We start from the raw sequence: 21,152 nt of genomic DNA, 5'->3' as shown, positions 1-21,152 counted from the left end.
ATTGGCATATACACCCCTCCTCCGGCTCCCACTGTGTCTCTCTCCGCCGCTCCGGGTCTCCCATCTGACATCATATTTACAGGCTGCTCCATCCTTTTTATGGGACGTCACAGGCGCTGCCGCCAACGACAGAGCTCAGCAGTAGGTGGTTAGAAAATTGCAGGACAGTCCAAAACAGGAGTCGGCGGGCTGGAAGGATGGCAGAGAAGAACTGCAAGTAATCTATCCCCAACCCTTCTGGTCCCGGGACAGAATTTTAGTTCCAAAACGAAAGTTTGCTTTAAAGGTATATTACTAATTAAAACCACATATTGAAATATTTTCAAATTGAAGATTTCTTTTTATTCTTCTCTTCTGTACATGATTATGGGAGCCATCTTGCATAAGCTTCTCTTAACAGCATTGAGTTATATGCTTACAGGAAACACATGAACCATAGGGTCTTGTAGTCTAGAGAGGTTTTATTAACTTCTATGGAAGAGTGTTCTAGGCATGCTCAGTGACCAGCATAGGGCTGACTTGGAAGTAGGTGAGCCTTGATTGTCACTTCTTGTGAATTTTAGATCCTTTTATGTATAGGTGTTACTTGCTATTATAATCTTGCCTGTTATGATAATGAGATGACTACTGAGAAGTAATCTATACAGAACAGGAAGTCTCAACACTACAAGATTTCAGGATGGTTTTAAATATAATGACATGGAAAATTAAACTGTTTTATATTAAAAAATTAAATTATGCTTAACATAAAACTTAGATTTAAAAAATTGATAATTTCATGATGACGCAATCCCTTTAAGGCAGGAATTACTGTATCTTTATTTTTTGGTTGTTTTTTCTTTATACGTTTTTAGTACTTTTTTTTTCTTTTTTTTTAATTTTAAACAAATTTTGCAACAAGTGTCAATATATTGTAGTATTCAGTATTACACCAAATGCACGGAGTCACTGACAGAGTGCATTGGGTCTCTATAAGGAGCAGGCACGACGTGAGGAGGAGAAGCTGTATGCAGCACAGGATGGCTTCTCCTCATACAGCGCATGCATCCAGGCAGGAATATATCTGATGGATGAAATGGCTAATTTAGACCAAAAAAGAGAAGTAGTTATTAATAAACTATATTCTGTACACTGCAGTACCTGCACTACATATGACAGTGCAAGATCACTGATGGGAACCACTAAAACATAACTTTTATTGATAGTAAATTAAAATTGAACGGGGACTACTACCTAAACACAGACAAACCTATAATAATCCAATACTAGTGATGCAGTAGAGCAAAAGAAATTGGGACAGAGAGTTGTCTATTTCCCATCGAGGCCCAAAAATGTCAGTATCCTTCAAAACCCTTGTTCCTTGATAATGGAGCAGGAATTATAGTGGCTGGCCTTGACTGCCACAGGACACCACAACTATATGACAATGCGACTCTATTTAGAAAGCGTGTGCTAGAAACAGATACCTCTAATTTAACTTATTCTCCGAATGGGTGGGGAGACTGTTAACCCTTTGCAATCCAATTTTAGATTCAAGGTTTCCTAGGGGGCTTTCTCTTTCTGCCATTATACAATGGCACCATCTGCTGGCTAGAGCCAGTACTGCGGTATGGGATATGCTGGAGAGGCCCCCGACAACAGAGCGGCCAGTGATCTACAGTAAGAATATCCTGCTAGACGTCTTCCGACATCGCAGCTGTACAGCCTTCAATAAGAATGTCTTTAGACGTCAGACAGTGGATTGGAAAGGGTTAATAATAACCGGATGTACTGTCACATGTCAAACTGAGAGGTGCCAGCGATGATGTAGCAATGTATCTCACATTATTTAGTAGGTGTTTTATTTGAACTAATGCCAATACACAGTGTGTCGTGATTTTAAAGCCACTGCATTTTGATGAACAAGCTGCTGTGCACATCAACATTTGCACCATAGAGAGTCACAACCAACTGCGGATTGGGCTCATGATTTCATAAGGAGTCTGTTAATGTGATTCCAGATCTCCTCACTAATCCTCCTCTGTGCTGGCAGCTACATAAATAGCAGTGTATTCGTTAGCTATTCATATTTAGATACACTGTCTCACTGGTCTATAGCCAATGGGTGTTATCCCACATAGCTATCTCGCTAACTAATGAATACTAATGTGTGCTGTATCTGACAGCCTGATTAAACGTCATTGTCTGAATGCTTTCCTGATAAGCCAGCTAAAACATCATTGGGGCTGAAACCTGTTTAGGAAATTTAGACCGATAGTAAAGAATCATAAGGCAGCTCAGCACCAGCATCTAGTTTCTATGCATTAGGCCGCCTGCACACGGGCGGAAATCCCGCGGCGCGATTTCCCGCGGGATTTCTGCCATTAAAAGCCTACATAGGAGTGCGTTACAATAGGCACTCCTATGCAGACGGCCGCGCGAAATGCCGCGCGTCAAACAAACCACGGCATGTCCTATTTCTGTGCGGGGCTCGCAGAGCCTCGCACAGAAACATCACTCACCCGGCCGCCGGCTCCGGTCTGCGCATGCGCCGGCAGCCAGCACATGAAAGAGCCGGGGCCGCCGGGCGCGGGTGAGTACGCGCTGCTCCCTGCAGGCGCTGGGGTCGGGTCCCGCAGCAAGAATTCTCGCCGCCGGATCCGACCCGCCCGTCTGCAGGCGGCCTTAGTTAGCGGGATAGCTATATGGGATAACACCCATTGGCTATAGATGTGTACATTGGGATAAGTACCCAAGCAAAGGTGGTTTCTGGGCAACTTTCCATTTTGCAAAGTTGAAAAAAAATGGAAACTCTTGTTTAAGCCCTCCCCACACAGGCATTTTTGTACAGCGTTTAGCGCTGCCTTTTTAGCGCTGTAATAAACGCTGTACAACACTCTTATTCAATTTAATGGGGCTGTTCACACAAGCGTCAAAACACAGTGTCTTCAGCGCTGCGCTTTGACAGCGATGCATGTTCTATCTGTGGCCGTTTTCAGCCGTGCGTCGTCCATTGAAATGAATGGGCAACGGTTTCAGTATTGATGAAAATGTGGCACAACTTGTACTATGTTTTTGGCAGTGCTAAATGCAAGCACTAACTGCACTACCTAAAAAAATATATCAATACTCACCTAGCTGCCACCCACGGGGCTGTCAAGCTGCTCCCCAGAGCTCCAGGCAGACTGCCGGCCACTTATCGCCGACAGGGCATCTTTTGCTAGTGACGGGGTTTGAAGAACCTGCCTCCAGCAAGAGATTGCTCTGATTGGCTCAGCCAGTGCTCGTGAAACCAATCGGAGCCAGCGATCGATGAACCAATCACAGCCATTCAATGAATGGCTGTAATTAGTGCATCCAGAGCTGGTTGTGATTGGCTGGGCACGCTGACATTCGGCGGGCTCAGCCAATCGGAGCAATCTCTTGCTGGAGGTGGGGTCTTCAAACCCCATCACTAGCAAATGATCCTTTGTTGGCGATGACAAGTGCCCGGAGCTCTGGAGAGCAACGACGGGAACCCGGACAGGGCCAGCTAGGTGAGTATTGTTTTTTTTTTTTCAGCATCCTTGGCTGCGTTGAAAACACAGCCAAAACAGTGTAAAAAATGCATGACAAGGCTGCTGAAACCACAGTAAACCGAGCGTTGAAAAATGCTGTGTTTCTGCAAATGCCTGAGTCCAGCTCCCTGTGTAGACAAAATGTAAATGTGTTATCTCTCCGTTTAGATGGAACGATTTAATTGTTCTGTTTAAACTCTGGCAAACTACTGAACGACGAGCAGAATCGTGAGGTTCGCGCTCGCCGTTCAGTTTCAACCAGCATAACCACCAGCGCGGCTCGTGTACTTATCATGCTGTTTAAACACTATTTTCAGTGTTTCATTATGGAATGTGAATCGCTGAGCGATAAATGCCCGAGGACTGCCCAATTTTTAATGACTGTCATGAAGTCTAATTGGGCTGCCTGAGCACGAATGAGCTGGTGATGAAGTCCCCCATCCTCCGGCAAGCATGAATCATGAGATTCTTGGCCCGTGTAAAAGGGCCATAAATGTGTTTTTTGTGTTTTTTGCTTTTTTTTCGTTTTTTTTTTTAACTCTTCCCCCAACTGTTTCTCCTTTCGCAGCACTGTGTACTGCTGGTAGACTGCATGTGTCTAAATGAAAATGTTAAAGGGGTTGTCCCGCGCCGAAACGTTTTTTTTTTTTTTTTCAATAGCTCCCCCGTTCGGCGCGAGACAAACCCGATGCAGGGGTTTAAAAAAAAAAAAAAACGGATAGTACTTACCCGAATCCCCGCGCTCCGGTGACTTTTTACTTACCTTGCGAAGATGGCCGCCGGGATCTTCACCCACGGTGGACCGCAGGTCTTCTCCCATGGTGCACCGTGGGCTCTGTGCGGTCCATTGCCGATTCCAGCCTCCTGATTGGCTAGAATCGGCACACGTGACGGGGCGGAGCTACGAGGAGCAGCTCTCCGGCACGAGCGGCCCCATTCAGAAGGGAGAAGACCGGACTGCGCAAGCGCGTCTAATCGGGCGATTAGACACTGAAATTAGACGGCTCCATGGGGACGAGGACGCTAGCAACGGAGCAGGTAAGTGAATAACTTCTGTATGGCTCATAATTAATGCACAATGTACATTACAAAGTGCATTAATATGGCCATACAGAAGTGTATACCCCCACTTGCTTTCGTGGGACAACCCCTTTAAATGGAAAATTTTTAAGATGCTACTTTATATAACCTACCGGTATCTATACAATGGAGCTGCATCAAAAATTGCATATGTGATTCCAGGGTTAAAGAGTAGAGATGAGCGAACGTGTTCTTCCGAGCTTGATATTCGTGCGAATATTAGGGTGTTCGGTATGTTCGTTATCCGTAACGAACACCATGCGGTGTCCGGGTTACTTTAACTTTCTTCCCTGAGACGTTAGCGCTTTTTTTTGGCCAATATAAAGACAGGGAAGGCATTACAACTTCCCCCTGCAACGTTTAAGCCCTATACCACCCCCCTGCTGTGAGTGGCTGGGGAGATAAGGTGTCCGCCTGATATAAAAGTCTGCCCCTCCCGCGGTTGGATGCATTCTATATGCGCTCAATGGGGCCAGCGGCAGCAGCGCTGACCCCATTGAGAACATATAGAAGACAAATCCTTCTTCTCTGGCACAGCCTGCAGGAGCGCCGCAGATCATCTAAAAACGTAAGTAATGCTTTTTATTCTTTGCTCCACTGTATTGCCGGCGTATAAGGTGACAGTTGGGGGGTCGTCTTATACGCCCGGTCGCCTTATACGCCGGTATATATTTTTAGTGTAACACATTTCTGGATGAATTGCAGGAAAGGGGTTATATATTTAACCCCTTTCCGACCATTCATCCTGCGATCGCGGGCAGCCCATTGCATTCAGTGGAACCTGCTGTATTGCCGCTCCATTGAATTCAATGGGCAAACATCGTTCTTCTCTGCTACAGCTGTTACAGCTGTGCCAGAGGAGAACGATCTTTATGCTGACAGTGGGGGGGGGGGGCACTCTTGCCGCTATTGTGGCTTAATAGTGGGACCTGTGAACTTGAGATGCAGCCCACCATGTAGCCCCTCGCCTGCCCTATCCGTCACTGTGTCATTCCCATCACTTTCTTGAATTGCCCAGATTTTCACCCATGAAAACCTTAGCGAGCATCGGCGAAATACAAAAATGCTCTGGTCGCCCATTGACTTCAATGGGGTTCGTTGTTCGAAACGAACCCTCGAGCATCGCGGGAAGTTCGTTCCGAATCACGAACACCCGAACATTTTGGTGTTTGCTCATCTCTATTAAAGAGATACGATATTACATTTGATTCAACCAGAAGTACAATAGAGTTGGCTCTTTTTATGCTGTTTAATGCCCGGGTGTTTTTCTTTTAATTGTGCAACTACTGTTCAAATCTTATAACTCTATAATGCAACAGAAGATAAATAAATGATACACAAAATAGTACACATAGATCAGATTACAGCTGTTGCCCATAGAACTCTATAGAAAGGAGAGGGGAGAGAGAAAAAAGAAGCATCTGCAGTGAGAGACATATAAGCACTGCTGGCTCTAGTAAGGGTTCCTTTACATGGGCCAATTTCTAGCCCATGATGAGCATGAATGAGATAAGTCAATTGGCTCCCCTTTAAAAAGGCCTTCACACAGTCTGATGCAAACTGTATGGGGGGGGGGGGGGGGGGGACCAATAGTTTTCATTGCAGTAGCACATCCCTGTTTACATGGGGAGATGTGCTGCTGCCAATGATGACTTTCGCAGACACATAATAGATACAATCAGCTGTCCAACAAGTGTTTGCTCATTTGTTGGCCGATGGCTGTCCTGTTTGCAGGGAGCAATAAGGGAGAATGATCGCTCAGCCAATTATCAGGCCATGTTTTATGTGACCCCAGTGCCTGATTTACAACTACACTGCTTATTACTGCTGTATAATGTCCTCCATGTTATTGCTGCTTCTGAGGGTGTGCAGTATCTCTACTCACTAACTCAGGGAAATTAACAGTTAGTCATGGAGTCTATTGAGGAGGAAAATTAGAAAAAAAACCTGCTGCATTTCTACATGAGGAATAACACTATATTTGGCCATTACATGATTTGCATTTTTCACCAAACATTCACCTGAAGCCACAAGTACACATTAAATATACTAGGATCATATTGCACGTATACAAGATGAAAATCTTCTCAGAGAGTATTGTAGATAATTAAAATATTGGATTTCCATCTGTAATGTTCTATGCATTTTGATTGTCGTCTTAGGCCTCCCAGACACTTGTGTTTTTGTAACGCTGCGTTTTCTGTTAACGCGATTGTCAATGGGACTTTCTAATGTTAAAAACACAACGCAACTTGCATTTTTGGTGCATTGGGTTTTTACCATTAGAAAGTCCCATTGACAATCGCGTTAACAGAAAACGCAGTGTTACAAAAACGCAAGTGTGTGGGAGCCCTTACAGAGGAAAAACATTCTGAAAGACCATATTTCACTGCATTGTTTGCTCATGTCAAAAAGGTTTTCAGAATTATGCATCATTTTTATAAAAGACTCCAATGTAGCCCATAATCCCAGTGATGGGTTTTCTTTGAATTTAAGTTTAGTTCTAGTGAAGTTTTCCATACTCGTGCCATGGGTATCCTTATCCAGATCCATGAATTCATAGAGTAGATGATTTTTTTTTTAAACCTTCCCCACTGCCAAATAAAATGTGTAAAGCTCTGCGTCTTTAGTATGATGGCGTTATGCATATAGCTATATGGATTTAACGATCATTACTTCTCTCAGTCTTTTGGACCATATTCAGACAAATATGTTCAAATAGACAGAGAAAACATGCTAAATTGTTTATATACCTTAGGAATGCCTGCATTGGTACCATATTTTCTGTGTTTTTTTTTTGTTTTTTTTTAATATCTCCAAGTTCTGTTTTTGTTCAGAATGTCCATATTTTGTAGAGACTGGCTTTAGGCCAATTTGTTATTCGGAGTCCTCCCTGCCAGTATTAAGCACAAAATATAATTTTCCCTATGGATGTACAGTAAATACACATTTCACATTTTTTCATGCCGTCATTAACTGAGACTTCATTTACAAAAGTGTTTGGTGTTCCATTCATCACCTCTGTCAGCAGTTATGTCACCGAGCAATTACTTACTGCCAAAACAATGGACACATCGGTCGGCATTGGGATCACTGTGGCAAATCTAACTCCATGTTGTGATTCTCATTTCTAACAGAATGCAACACAGATGTCAACAGGCCTTAAAGAGGAACAAATGTCCAGGATGTGCTATGCAATTAAATACTTTGCATATTCGAAAATATGGTTGGAATATGACCATGCAAATGTAAGAAAATAGGTTGCCGCCATATGCATTACATACTTTAATCTCTCTATTCTGCATCATGCAAATGTGCAGATAAAACGATCATCCGAATAAAGCCGTAAGATATCCGTCGAGATTGAATAGCCGTTGTCTGAACACTCGTCTGGCCTATAGTCTTTTCTTCCTGCTGCCCCATGGACATGAATGCTCAGTTTGACTGAGCGTTTGTGTGTTTTCCCATGGGGAGAGTGGAGAAAGCCAAAGCCTGGTACCTCTGATGTTAGCTTAGCTCTACAAAGAACAAAAGGGTTGGGAGTTGGACTCCCATTGTAAGAAAGTTGGGAGGTGCCCATACATATAGAGCAGTTAGCTGGCCGCAACAACATTGATTAGTTTGGACGACCTATAACAGTTTATCTGGGTCTATGCACTGCAAACGTGGAGCAAAATGATTGTCCATTATTTTCAACGATAATTCGGTTTGAACCAGGATGTAACAAAAAAGTAACATTTTATGACTAACTGACCTTTGCTTTTTGTTTGATTCGAAAAAGTGTTCTATATAATGCTTCTGCCGGGTTGCCAACCGTCCAGAAATTCCTCGTCCTCCATAAAAATATGTGACTCTTTTCTCAGTGGCCATGATGCATCTGTGTATTTTGAGGCTGGTGGAGCTTCAGCAGATTATTATGGCTGTAATTATCACTTTACAGTTCAGACAATTCTGGCAATGAGTTCATATCTGTATCTCATCTAAAGACCTGTATGACTTATAATCTTTACCATTTTAGTATGGTTTTCAGATATGTCCATAAAAATGTTGACTGCCCACTATTTTTTAAGAATTTGTCCAGCAAAAATGAAAAATTCCAGTTGTCAGACCTGTGCTTCTGTCTGGCAGAGAGGATACGGTCATTGATATCAATGGAGGACCAGATGGAAAACCCTAGAGCAATCGGCTTTAGATATGAAGGCTTTTATTTTTTTTCACGTAGTGCCTTCAAATGCACCTGAAGATTTACACATTAGTTTAGCATCATGCATTAAAAGGAGGATCTTATAATCGCTGCAGGCAGTTTCCAATGATGCCGTGTCTAATATTTTTCTCCAACTAATCCTATTTTTAACTTAAAAAAAAAATTGAAATGACATTGCATTGTAATGTGCATATTGATAACATGTTCGGCTCACCATTAGGCCACACAACTGAAAAACTTCACTTATTGTCTTCTGAGGACCTTTTTATCTCAAAATTGGTACATTACTGAAAAAGTGGTAATATGTTTTACAGTCATGTCACAACTGTCACTGACCAGCAAGACCTCTTTAAAATACCTTTATTGGCTCAGATTAAAATGTACCGACAGCAAGAGTCATAAATCCAACACTAAGGATAATGTGAACACTCAGTGGTAGCCATATGCAAAAAAAATAATCACAGATCCGCATTAATAGTAGATACAATGATAGGGGATCAGGAGGTTACATGGCACACCCTGGGTCAATGTTATTGACCTTTTAAGACCCTAATCCTAGACCCATGCGAGAAAGCAAAGTGAAATGAGGGCCTCATACAGGAATCTCCTGTAACACCTTAAAGCATTCCTATAGTGTGACTTCTACCAAGTTGGTAAAAAAAAAAACCTGTATTATACTGTACACATTAAGGGTGCATGCACATGGGCGGATTTGAATTGTGGAATACGGAGCGGATTCTGCAGCAAATACCGCCCATGGCATGCTATGCAAAAGTGATTCTTCCTGCATACAAGCGGAAACCAGTTGTGGTTTTGGCTTGCGGGGTGAAAAATCGCAGCATTTTCCTGGGGTGTCCGTACGGATGGCTTCCAATGAAGTCAATGGAAGCCGTTTACTCCGCGGCCCGTTTGCAATTGACATTGCGAACAGGCCGTTGGAAAAGTAGGAGTTTAAAAGAAAAAAATCTGTACTGCGCATGTCCAACAGCGAGCCGTGCGGACCATCCGCAGTACAGAAAGAAGAAATAGAAAGCAGGTACACGCAAATGCCACTGCTGCTATGGCTGGAATCCCCCCCAACCCTGTGTGAACGTGACCTAAAGATAATGGCTTCAATGGGAGCCGTTCCACCCCCTGGACGAGCCGTGGGATAAGCTGAAGTTTAAAAAACTAACTGTACTGAGCATATCCAACGGCGAGCCGTGCGGACCATCCACAGTACAGAAAGAAGAAATAGAAAGCAGGTACACGCGGATGCCAGAATCTTACCCGCCCGTATGAATGCGCCCTAAAGAGAAGGATGCATACATATTGACTGCAAAATATCTCTATATATCACATGTTCACAGGTAATGTTCCAACATATTTTCTAATAGAACAGGTTCATTAGGGGACAATATTCAATACTGAACATACATGTATGGATTTACGTTGTATAAAAATACTCAAAAGCAGACGGGCCAATTAGACTCCAATCAGAAAATCTAGCAAAAATGAGTGCAGTTGGTAAAGGCCATTTGAGAACTTTTGACTCCTGGCAGCGCTATACTTGGGGTACCCTGTGGTTGAGGTGATAACTTTGCTCTCATAAGGCTCTAGGGTTGGGATCATATTTGGTGGACCATTTAACCTACTGATCCCCGATGACTGTATCTATAGGGGGTTGGTGATTGCCCCATATTTGTTGCTTGTTTTTAGAGCCCCTTTAGCTACCACTGATAACTGGATGTCATTGCTGTCTGACCTATTGTATATGGTTATTAACCAAAAGTAGTATTGGTAGGTTTAAATCAGAATTAATAAACTCACATTTTAAGCAGCTTTGCTTGTTGGTGACCGTCTCTAAAAACCATACTGAACAACAGTCCAATCTCATTAACCCTTTTGATACCACATGCTCTTGGCAGAGATGTATATTCCTGTTGTATTCCGTTCCAATGAACACAGTGAATGGATTCCAAATGTAAATTGTATTATATAATGCCTTCCAAATTTGTTCTGAATTCCTGTAAGAATATAAGCTAAACTTGTGTTTTGTTTTTTTTATTTATTGTATACATTATGCTGAAGATTTTCATTAAAGTTCTGATTATTGAATAATGGTGTTTTTGTGCTTTCCATGGCTCACAAATACTTGTGGACTAGCAGATCAGTTTGGGGATTTTAGTGTCCTTTAGTGTTACTTTATTTCATTAAAGAGTTAAGGTACTTTTACATGGAGCGATTAGCGGTTTGGATTCCTGCTACGTAGTGATAAAAAAAAAAATCTTATTTGTATAGCGCCAACTAATTCTGCAGCTCTTTCAGGTAATTTATTACCGCACCAAGCCGGGTACTCGTCTTACTGACCTTTAGCCCCTTAGTGACGAAGCCTGTTTGCGCCTTAGTGACGGAGCCAAATTTTGGAAATCTGACATGCGTCGTTCAACGTAGCATAACTCCGAAAAGGCTTTACATATCCAAGTGATTTTGACATTGTTTTTTCGCCACATGTTGTACTTCATTTTGGTTGTAAAAAGAGACCGATCTAATTTGTGTATATTTATTAAAAGTACCAATATTGGAAAAACTTTGAAAAAATTTTCATTTTTTTCACATTTTCAACTGTAATATCTCAAATATGTCCAAACATACTGTACAAATTTTTGATAAGATCTATATTTCCATCTGTTTACTTTATTCTGAATGCACACTTGAAAAACGTGGGGTTTTTTTTGTTTTTTTTTAACCATTTATATTACTTTTCAGCATTTTGGAGGAACACTTTGTTTTCCTGCACCAAGCCAAGTTTGCAAAGGCTCATGAGTGTCAGAATAATAGACCCCCCCCCCCCAAAATGACCCCATTTTAAAAACTACACCCCTTAATGTATCCACTGAGGGGTGTCATGAGTATTTTGACCCCACCAGTTTTTTTCAGGAATTAATTCAATTTAGAGGAGAAAAAATAAAATTTCATATTTTTGCAAATATGTCATTTTAAAGACATTTTTTTTTCCTATAGTGCCCATGAAAATGAGGATTTACACCCCAAATGGATACACCCATTTTTTCCGTGTTCAGAAACATACCCATTGTGGCCCTAATCTTATGTCTGGATGCACAACGGGACCCAAAATGAAAGGAGTAGTCCGTGTCTTTCAGAACATAATTTTTGCTTGAAGACGTTTTAGCCCCCCTTAGCACTTTTTGTAGAGCTCTTGAGCGGCCAAAACCAAAGAGACCGCCCACAAGTGACTCCATTTTGAAAACTAGACCCCTTAACGAATTTATCTAGAGGTGTACTGCCCATTTTGACCCCAGAGTTTTTGAATTAATTCAAGCAAAGCAAAAGGAAAAAAATGTGATTTTCGTTTTTTTGGCAATTCTGTCGTTTTAAAAACTGTTTTTTTTTGTACAGCACACACATGAATGAAGACTTGCACCCCAAAATGGATACCCCTGTTTGTCCCGTGTTCAGAGACATGCCCATTGTGGCCCCAATCTTATGTGTGGATGCACAACGGGGCCCAAAATGAAAGGAGTAGTCGGTGGCTTTCAGTACAGAAATTTAGCATGAAGGTGATTTAGGCCCCATTGCCCACTTGTAGAGCCCTTGAGCAGCAAAAACGACAGAGAACCCCCACAAATGACCCCATTTTGAAAACTAGACCCCTTAACGAATTCATCTAGGGGTGTACTGTATATTTTTACCCTACAATTTTTGAATAAATCTAAGCAAAGCTGTAGGAAAAAAATTACAATTTTCATTTTTTTGGCAGTTGTATCAATTTAAAAACTTTTTTTTTTGTACAGCACACATAGGAATGAAGCCTTTCACCCCAAAATGGATACCCCTGTTTGTCCCGTGTTCAAAAACATATCCCTTGTAGCCCTAATCTACTTACAGGGCCCATGGCAAGGCCTATAATGGAAGGAATACCCGTTGGATTGCAGGGCACAACTGAATAAATTCAAGGCCCCATTGCTCATTTGTACGGAATAAAAATTGACTCCCTAAAAATACCCCCCCCCCCCCCCCCGCGCCCTTTTTGGCGTTCCCCAAATTTTAGATAAAAGTAATAATGTGAACTGTGTGGTATTTCCGAAGACGGGTAATTACGGAGGCTGGTTGGGATGGGTACATGGGGAAATAAAACCGTGTATCCCCTCTCCTCTCATGCTTTTTGGGGGTATTTCGTGACCTCAGTAGCGGGTATGGGGTGTAAAAAGTGGCGCTCTGTGAGTCTTCGTAAGCTTAATGAGGTGCGGCGGTCTCGCACAGAAGACTCTCAACAAGGTGCTCCTGGAACTGCAGGAAGGCGAACGTTCCCGGGGCTTCTTGTAAATTGCGTATTACAGGTAGCCGTCTGAATAACGCCGGTCTCACGCAGCCGTAGGTGGAATCCGCTTGCCGAGGCCCGCAGCGGATCCCAGCTGTGAGCCCGGCTGTGACCCTGCGTACGGCTGCGTAATGTACTGCGCATAACTGCCTACTCACACAGGCGGTCATGCGCAGTACCTTTTTTGGTTTGTATTTCCAGCACCGTCGCTTAGCGATGACACGGGTACCCGCAGCCCGTATACAAGGTAGTTGCGTATGGGCTGCGGGTATATCCGCGACCATGGAGCACAATGGGCTCTATGTTGCGGATATCTGCGGTAAAATAGAACCTGCTGCGTTCTCTTTTCTGCGAGTGAATTATGCAATTCCAACCCACTAATGTGAGCGGAATTGTGTAATCCAATGCGATTGATCTGCATATTACCGTGTATCAGATGCATGTGGAATCCGTAATTCCTATCCGGCCATGTGAGACTGGCCTAAGGTAGATCGCTACCTTTTTTTCACGTGACCGGGGACCGCTCAACGAGGCCACCCGTCACTGCTCCAGGCTCTCGGTGACCATTGGTCGCTGGGAGCAAGGAGATTTTAAATTTCCTGGGCTCCCCGACTCCTGTATATGTGTCCGGTGTTTTGCCGGCGGTCGCATGTGCAGAATCCGGGAAAGTTCACAGGGGAAGATCGCGTCGGGGTGCAAATACGGAGGCCACCGGTAAAAAGTTTCATCTCCTCTCACCGATCGCATCGGTGAGGGGAGATGAACCTTCACCTTTTTTTTACTTTTACGTGATCGCCATTATCCATTGGATAACGGCGAACATGTGACGAGGAACCGCTCACCGCGGCCCCTTGTGAAATCTCCAGGCTCTCGGCTAAGTTTTGTAGCCAGGAGCAGGGAGATTTTAAATTATCCTGGCAATCCACGGCTTTTGCGCATGTGCCTGCCATTGTGGCGACGGGCGCGTGCGCAGAAGCTGGGCCTTAGGTACGTCATTTCATCCTCCCTCACGGATATGATCCGTGGGGGGAGATGAAACATAAGCTTTTTTAACTTTTTTTTAAACTTTTTTTTTTTTACTTTTACACTTTTTTTTTACTCTACATGATCACTGTTATCCATGGAATAACAGTGATCATGTCCCTGGTGACATCCCTTTTCTCCGGGCTACACATGGCAGCCAGGAGCAGAGGGATTTTGAATTTCCCGGGGCTCAAGCCCGTCTTTGCACGCACCCGATGATTGACATCGGGCGCGCATGCGCAGACGGGGACTTTGGGTCCCAGGTCATCGGGACATCAGGGAGGACTTAAGTGAGTATTTTCACCTCCCCTCATGGATCCGAGCCATGAGGGGAGGTGAAACTGACACTTTTTAAAAAACTTTTTAAACTTTTTCGCGATCGCTGCTATCCAATGAATAGCGGCGATCACGTGCCCGGGGACCGCTCACAGCGGTCCCTGGTAAAACCTCCTGGTTCCCGGCTACCTTCAAGAGCCGGGAGCCAGGAGATTTAAAATTTTCCGGGGGCTCCCGGGCTTCTGCGCATGCGTGTGGGGACACCGCGGACAAGCCGGGTGAGTATTTTCAGCTGCCCTGATGGATCCGATCCATCAGGGCAGCTGAATATCTGACTTTTTTGACACTTTTATTTACTTTATTGCAATCGGCGCTATCTATTGGATAGCGCCGATTGCAATGCCCGGGGTGACTGCTCGCATCCTGGGATGACAGCTCCATGCTGTCGGCTACCTGCGGGCACCCACAGCATGGAGCTGTCACGTCCTCAGGCAAGTGGGCATTAATCCTAAGAGGACGCATAAAACTACGTCCTCTAGGAATAAAGCCTACTTGCTGAGGACGTAGAATCCTGATAGGGCCGTCGTTAAGGGATTAAAAAATGGAAGACTGAGTAAATCTTGAGCCGGCTACCTGAACCACATGGGGATTGAACCCACAACCTTCAGGTCATGAGCGAAAGCTTAGGACTGCTTTTCTGCAGCCTTAACACTCTGCGGCACATAGTGAGAATCTGAAAGATTATCGTTCAGTCTAAATGTATGCAGCAAAGTCCATCACTTCTCATTTGTCCAGCTTGTGCATTCAGAAAACTGAACAACGTATTAAAGGACGGCCTGCTTATTATCAGTTATTAACTACTGCCTGTTTACTGTGAATGGAGGCAGAATTATCCCAGTCCCATTAAGTCAACGATGCTTGTTCCTGTGTAAAAGCACTGGAACGGTTATCGCTGGGACAGCCTGTAGGACATCATTGGCCCGACAGCTCATCCCGTGTAAAAGCACCCTAACTAAACTTTAAAATGTTTTCCACAAATGAATAGTATGAAAAACCAGAAATGCAGCAGTATCCTCGTGTACCTGGTACTTTCAGTTTTCATCTATACTGCTTTTCCCGCGTCCTTTTGGAAATCTCCTAGCGGAAGGGCCATGTATCAGACGGCTTCCATGGACTTCAATAGAAGCTGTCTGTGAAAAAATGGAGCATGCTGCAATTTTTCCTCCACTTGCGGAAAGCGTAATTGGTTTCCGCAAGTGCGGAGAAAGAATCGATTTCCCATAGCATGCTATGGGCGCTATTTGCTGTGGATCCCCACTATGGATTACGCAGCAAATATCCGGCCATTGGCAGGAGTCCTTCTATTTTGGGTTTCATTTTTTTTATGCATACAGCTTTAATTCATGCTTCTAGTGTGTTGTTTTTTTTTTTTGTTTTGTTTTTTTTTCTAGCTCATTTTTGTCTCTGGTCGGCAAAATTAGCATCTGTAATTTTCTAGTCCAGTTCTTGATTCTAGACTTGTAGCTCATTTTGCCTTTTCCTTTTTTGCTTTTCTTCTAGTTCAGCTCTGCTCTATTTGGTTTTCTTCTCTCTGAATCCTAGTGAACACCACAAGCAGGATCACCAGAGGGGCTAGTGGGAGCTTGGTCAGTAGCAGGAACAATGTTCTGTCTCTTTACCTGAGTCGGCATCGGCAACCTGTAGGTCATCTGCTCTTTGGTGCAATAGTGGTGCATGAGACGGTTGGGTGGACAGATGTAGTTATACCACATATCAATGCTTCAGGAATAACTTTACTTGAACTTGAAGAACAAGACTGAAATCAATCTTGCACAACAATGGTAGTACAAGCTATGTTTATATCAATAATATTAAAGGAATGCAGTCTGATATCGGCAGCAGAGAACGGCAAGATGGTGACTGTGCACATGTTCCTCAGGATTACACGATGGCAAAGATCAGTTTGTAATATACTTACATTCTTTTTGTTTGCTTTGTCAGTGAAAATCAAGTTTGAAGTGGCGGCCACTATGGGATTCCCTTCCAGCACCTTTTCAATCTACTGCTGGTCCTTGGGCATTTTGCTTCACTAGTAACAGGGACACTGCTAGTTACTACATGCAACACGGGCAGGCATTCAGGTGCTGAGTCACTCAAACTCAGACAAACCCTAAGTCTCAGTTTCCTGCCTTGTGCCCTTGATCCCAATAACTGGGCTAAGTGATTTCTTGGTTTACCTTGCTGACATCCATCACTGGAGGCTTACATCTGGCCAACCCTATCCAATTACTTCCCTGTTATATGCACAAATGCTTTTGAGAAAGCACATCCTCTTGTGGTATTGCTAGTCATTCATGGCTGCATAGTATTTGTAAATTCTGGATCTTGGGTACAAATGGACCTCTCCACCACCTCTCATAAATTCTTGATTGGGCTCATGTGAGTACGTGTTAACCACCATTACTACTAACTCTCCAGATTGCTACTCTGGACAACTTGTGCCCGATGCATTATCCGACTGGAATATCCCATCATTTTGGGGGTACATGAAGTCCCTGAGGGGCTACAAAAGGTTACTAAGCAGTGAAATGTATCTGGTGCTGGTTAATGATGTGTTTTAGGTGGACCAGTTGACTTAACCTATGCCAAGAGAACCTGTCATGTCTCTCTATTATGAAAGGCATGCAGAATGTCAAGTCTGAAAGAGGACAGATTGATTATTTCCATAATCTCATAAAGACTAGAGATGAGCGAACGTGTTCTTCCGAGCTTGATATTCGTGCGAATATTAGGGTGTTCGGGATGTTCGTTATTCGTAACGAACACCATGCGGTGTTCTGGTTATTTTCACTTCCTTCCCTGAGACGTTAGCGCGCTTTTCTGGCCAATTGAAAGACAGGGAAGGCATTACAACTTCCCCCTGTGACGTTCAAGCCCTATACCACCCCCCTGCTGTGAGTGGCTGGGAAGATCAGGTGTCACCCGAACATAAAAGTCGGCCCCTCCCGCGGTTCGCCTCAGATGCGGTGTGAGTTAGATGAGGGACAGTGCTGTTTGTACCGGAGCTGCTGTAGGGAAAGAATTGGTAGTTAGTGTAGGCTTCAAGACCCCCCAAAGGTCCTTATTAGGGCCACTGATAGCTGTGTGTTGGCTGCTGTTAGCAGTGGCAAATTTTTTTTTCTCAAAATCGCCTCTGCAGACCGTTGCACCTGGCATTAGGGACAGAAGTGCTGCATAGGCAGGGAGAGTGTTAGGAGTGAGTGTAGCCTTCAAGAACCTCAACGGTCCTTTCTAGGGCCATATTTATCCGTGTGCAGTACTGTCCAGGCTGCTGTTAGCTGTGCTGCATTTTTTTTTGCTTCTCAAAATCGCCTCTGCAGACCATTGCACCCTCCATTGATACTGCAGGAAAAGAATTGTATAGGCAGGGCGACAACACAGTTGTTATTCATTGAATATACGCAGTGCTGCCTTTTGGTGCCAAAAAACTGAAAACAAATCTATTTGTCCAGCCTCTGTCCGTCCTAAGGGCTGTGGACACGTGTGAGCTGCGTGAACAACATTGCTAAATCAGACGCACCCAGCTACGCTTTACTGCTGGCTTCACCATTTGCTTTCCTTAATTGGGAAAAAAATACCTGCTCTCCAAGAGTTATAATAACTCTGCTACCCTCACGTTCTGTGACACATAAGCAGGGACACAGCACAGTTATTAAACTTCTCATGTTCATTGAATATACGCAGTGCTGCCTTTTGGTGGAAAAAAACTGAAAACAAATCTATTTGTCCAGCCTCTGTCCGTCCTAAGGGCTGTGGACACGTGTGAGCTGCGTGAACAACATTGCTAAATCAGACGCACCCAGCTACGCTTTACTGCTGGCTTCGCCATTTGCTTTCCTTAATTGGGAAAAAAATACCTGCTCTCCAAGAGTTATAATAACTCTGCTACCCTCACGTTCTGTGACACATAAGCAGGGACACAGCACAGTTATTAAACTTCTCATGTTCATTGAATATACGCAGTGCTGCCTTTTGGTGGAAAAAAACTGAAAACAAATCTATTTGTCCAGCCTCTGTCCGTCCTAAGGGCGGTGGACACGTGTGAGCTGCGTGAACAACATTGCTAAATCAGACGCACCCAGCTACGCTTTACTGCTGGCTTCGCCATTTGCTTTCCTTAATTGGGAAAAAAATACCTGCTCTCCAAGAGTTATAATAACTCTGCTACCCTCACGTTCTGTGACACATAAGCAGGGACACAGCACAGTTATTAAACTTCTCATGTTCATTGAATATACGCAGTGCTGCCTTTTGGTGGAAAAAAACTGAAAACAAATCTATTTGTCCAGCCTCTGTCCGTCCTAAGGGCGGTGGACACGTGTGAGCTGCGTGAACAACATTGCTAAATCAGACGCACCTAGCTACGCTTTACTGCTGGCTTCGCCATTTGCTTTCCTTAATTGGGAAAAAAATACCTGCTCTCCAAGAGTTATAATAACTCTGCTACCCTCACGTTCTGTGACACATAAGCAGGGACACAGCACAGTTATTAAACTTCTCATGTTCATTGAATATACGCAGTGCTGCCTTTTGGTGGAAAAGAACTGAAAACAAATCTATTTGTCCAGCCTCTGTCCGTCCTAAGGGCGGTGGACACGTGTGAGCTGCGTGAACAACATTGCTAAATCAGACGCACCCAGCTACGCTTTACTGCTGGCTTCGCCATTTGCTTTCCTTAATTGGGAAAAAAATACCTGCTCTCCAAGAGTTATAATAACTCTGCTACCCTCACGTTCTGTGACACATAAGCAGGGACACAGCACAGTTATTAAACTTCTCATGTTCATTGAATATACGCAGTGCTGCCTTTTGGTGGAAAAAAACTGAAAACAAATCTATTTGTCCAGCCTCTGTCCGTCCTAAGGGCGGTGGACACGTGTGAGCTGCGTGAACAACATTGCTAAATCAGACGCACCCAGCTACACTTTACTGCTGGCTTCGCCATTTGCTTTCCTTAATTGGGAAAAAAATACCTGCTCTCCAAGAGTTATAATAACTCTGCTACCCTCACGTTCTGAGACACATTAGCAGGGACACAGCACAGTTATTAAACTTAGATAATTCATTCACTAGAGGCAGTGGGGCCTTTCATTTTCCAAAAAGGGCAAAAATTATATTTGGCCTGCAGTCTTGCGCCAATTTATTTCCTGCCTGTGAAATCAAATCACTGGTAATGCAGCATGCTGAGGGGTAGGGGTAGGCCTAGAGGACGTGGACGCGGCCGAGGACGCGGAGGGCCAAGTCAGGGTGTGGGCACAGCCCGAGCTCCTGATCCCGGTGTGTCACAGCCGACTGCTGCGCAATTAGGAGAGAGGCACGTTTCTGGCGTCCCCACATTCATCGCCCAATTAATGGGTCCACGCGGGAGACGGTTATTAGAAAATGAGCAGTGTGAGCAGGTCCTGTCCTGGATGGCAGAAAGTGCTTCGAGCAACCTATCGTCTACCCGCAGTTCTGCGCCGTCCACTGCTGCCAATCCGAATCCTCTGTCTGCTGCTCCTCCTTCCTCCCAGCCTCCTCACTCCACTACAATAACACCTGCTCAGGAGCGGGAACACTCCCAGGAACTGTTCTCGGGCCCCTGCTTAGATTGGGCAGCAGCGGTTCCTCTCCCACCAGAGGAGTTTATCGTCACTGATGCCCAACCATTCGAAAGTTCCCGGGGTCCGGGGGAAGAGGCTGGGGACTTCCGCCAACTGTCTCAACAACTTTCTGTGGGTGAGGAGGACGATGACGATCAGACACAGTTGTCTTGCAGTGAGGTAGTAGTAAGGGCAGTAAGTCCGAGGGAGCAGCGCACAGAGGATTCGGAGGAAGAGCAGCAGGACGATGAGGTGACTGACCCCACCTGGTGTGCAACGCTTACTCAGGAGGACAGGTCTTCAGAGGGGGAGTCAAGGGCATCAGCAGGGCAGGTTGCAAGAGGCAGTGCGGTGGCCAGGGGTAGAGGCAGGGCCAGACCGAATAATCCACCAAGTGTTTCCCAAAGCGCCCCCTCGCGCCATGCCACCCTGCAGAGGCCGAGGTGCTCTAAGGTCTGGCAGTTTTTCACAGAGACGCCTGACGACCGACGAACAGTGGTGTGCAACCTTTGTTGCGCAAAGCTCAGCCGGGGAGCCAACACCAACAGCCTCACCACCACCACCATGCGCAGACATATGATGGCCAAGCACCCCACAAGGTGGGACGAAGGCCGTTCACCGCCTCCGGTTTGCACCCCTGCCTCTCCCCCTGTGCCCCAACCTGCCACTGAGATGCAACCCCCCTCTCAGGACACAGGCACTACCGCCTCATGGCCTGCACCCACACCCTCATCTCCGCTGTCCTCGGCCCCATCCAGCAGTGTAGTTCAGCGCACCGTTCAGCCGTCGCTTGCGCAAGTGTTCGAGCGCAAGCGCAAGTACGCCGCCACGCACCCGCACGCTCAAACTTTAACCGTCCGCATAGCAAAATTCATCAGCCTTGAGATGCTGCCGTATAGGGTTGTGGAAACTGAGTCCTTCAAAAGTATCATGGAGGCGGCGGCCCCGCGCTACTCAGTTCCCAGTCGCCACTACTTTTCCCGATGTGCCGTCCCAGCCCTGCACGACCACGTCTCCCGCAACATTGTGCGCGCCCTCACCAACGCGGTTACTGCCACGGTCCACTTAAC

The sequence above is a fragment of the Eleutherodactylus coqui genome, unplaced genomic scaffold (genome assembly GCF_035609145.1).
Source record: "Eleutherodactylus coqui strain aEleCoq1 unplaced genomic scaffold, aEleCoq1.hap1 HAP1_SCAFFOLD_193, whole genome shotgun sequence".
NCBI classification, from domain to species: domain Eukaryota; kingdom Metazoa; phylum Chordata; class Amphibia; order Anura; family Eleutherodactylidae; genus Eleutherodactylus; species Eleutherodactylus coqui.
Note: the sequence above shows the minus strand (reverse complement) of the source record.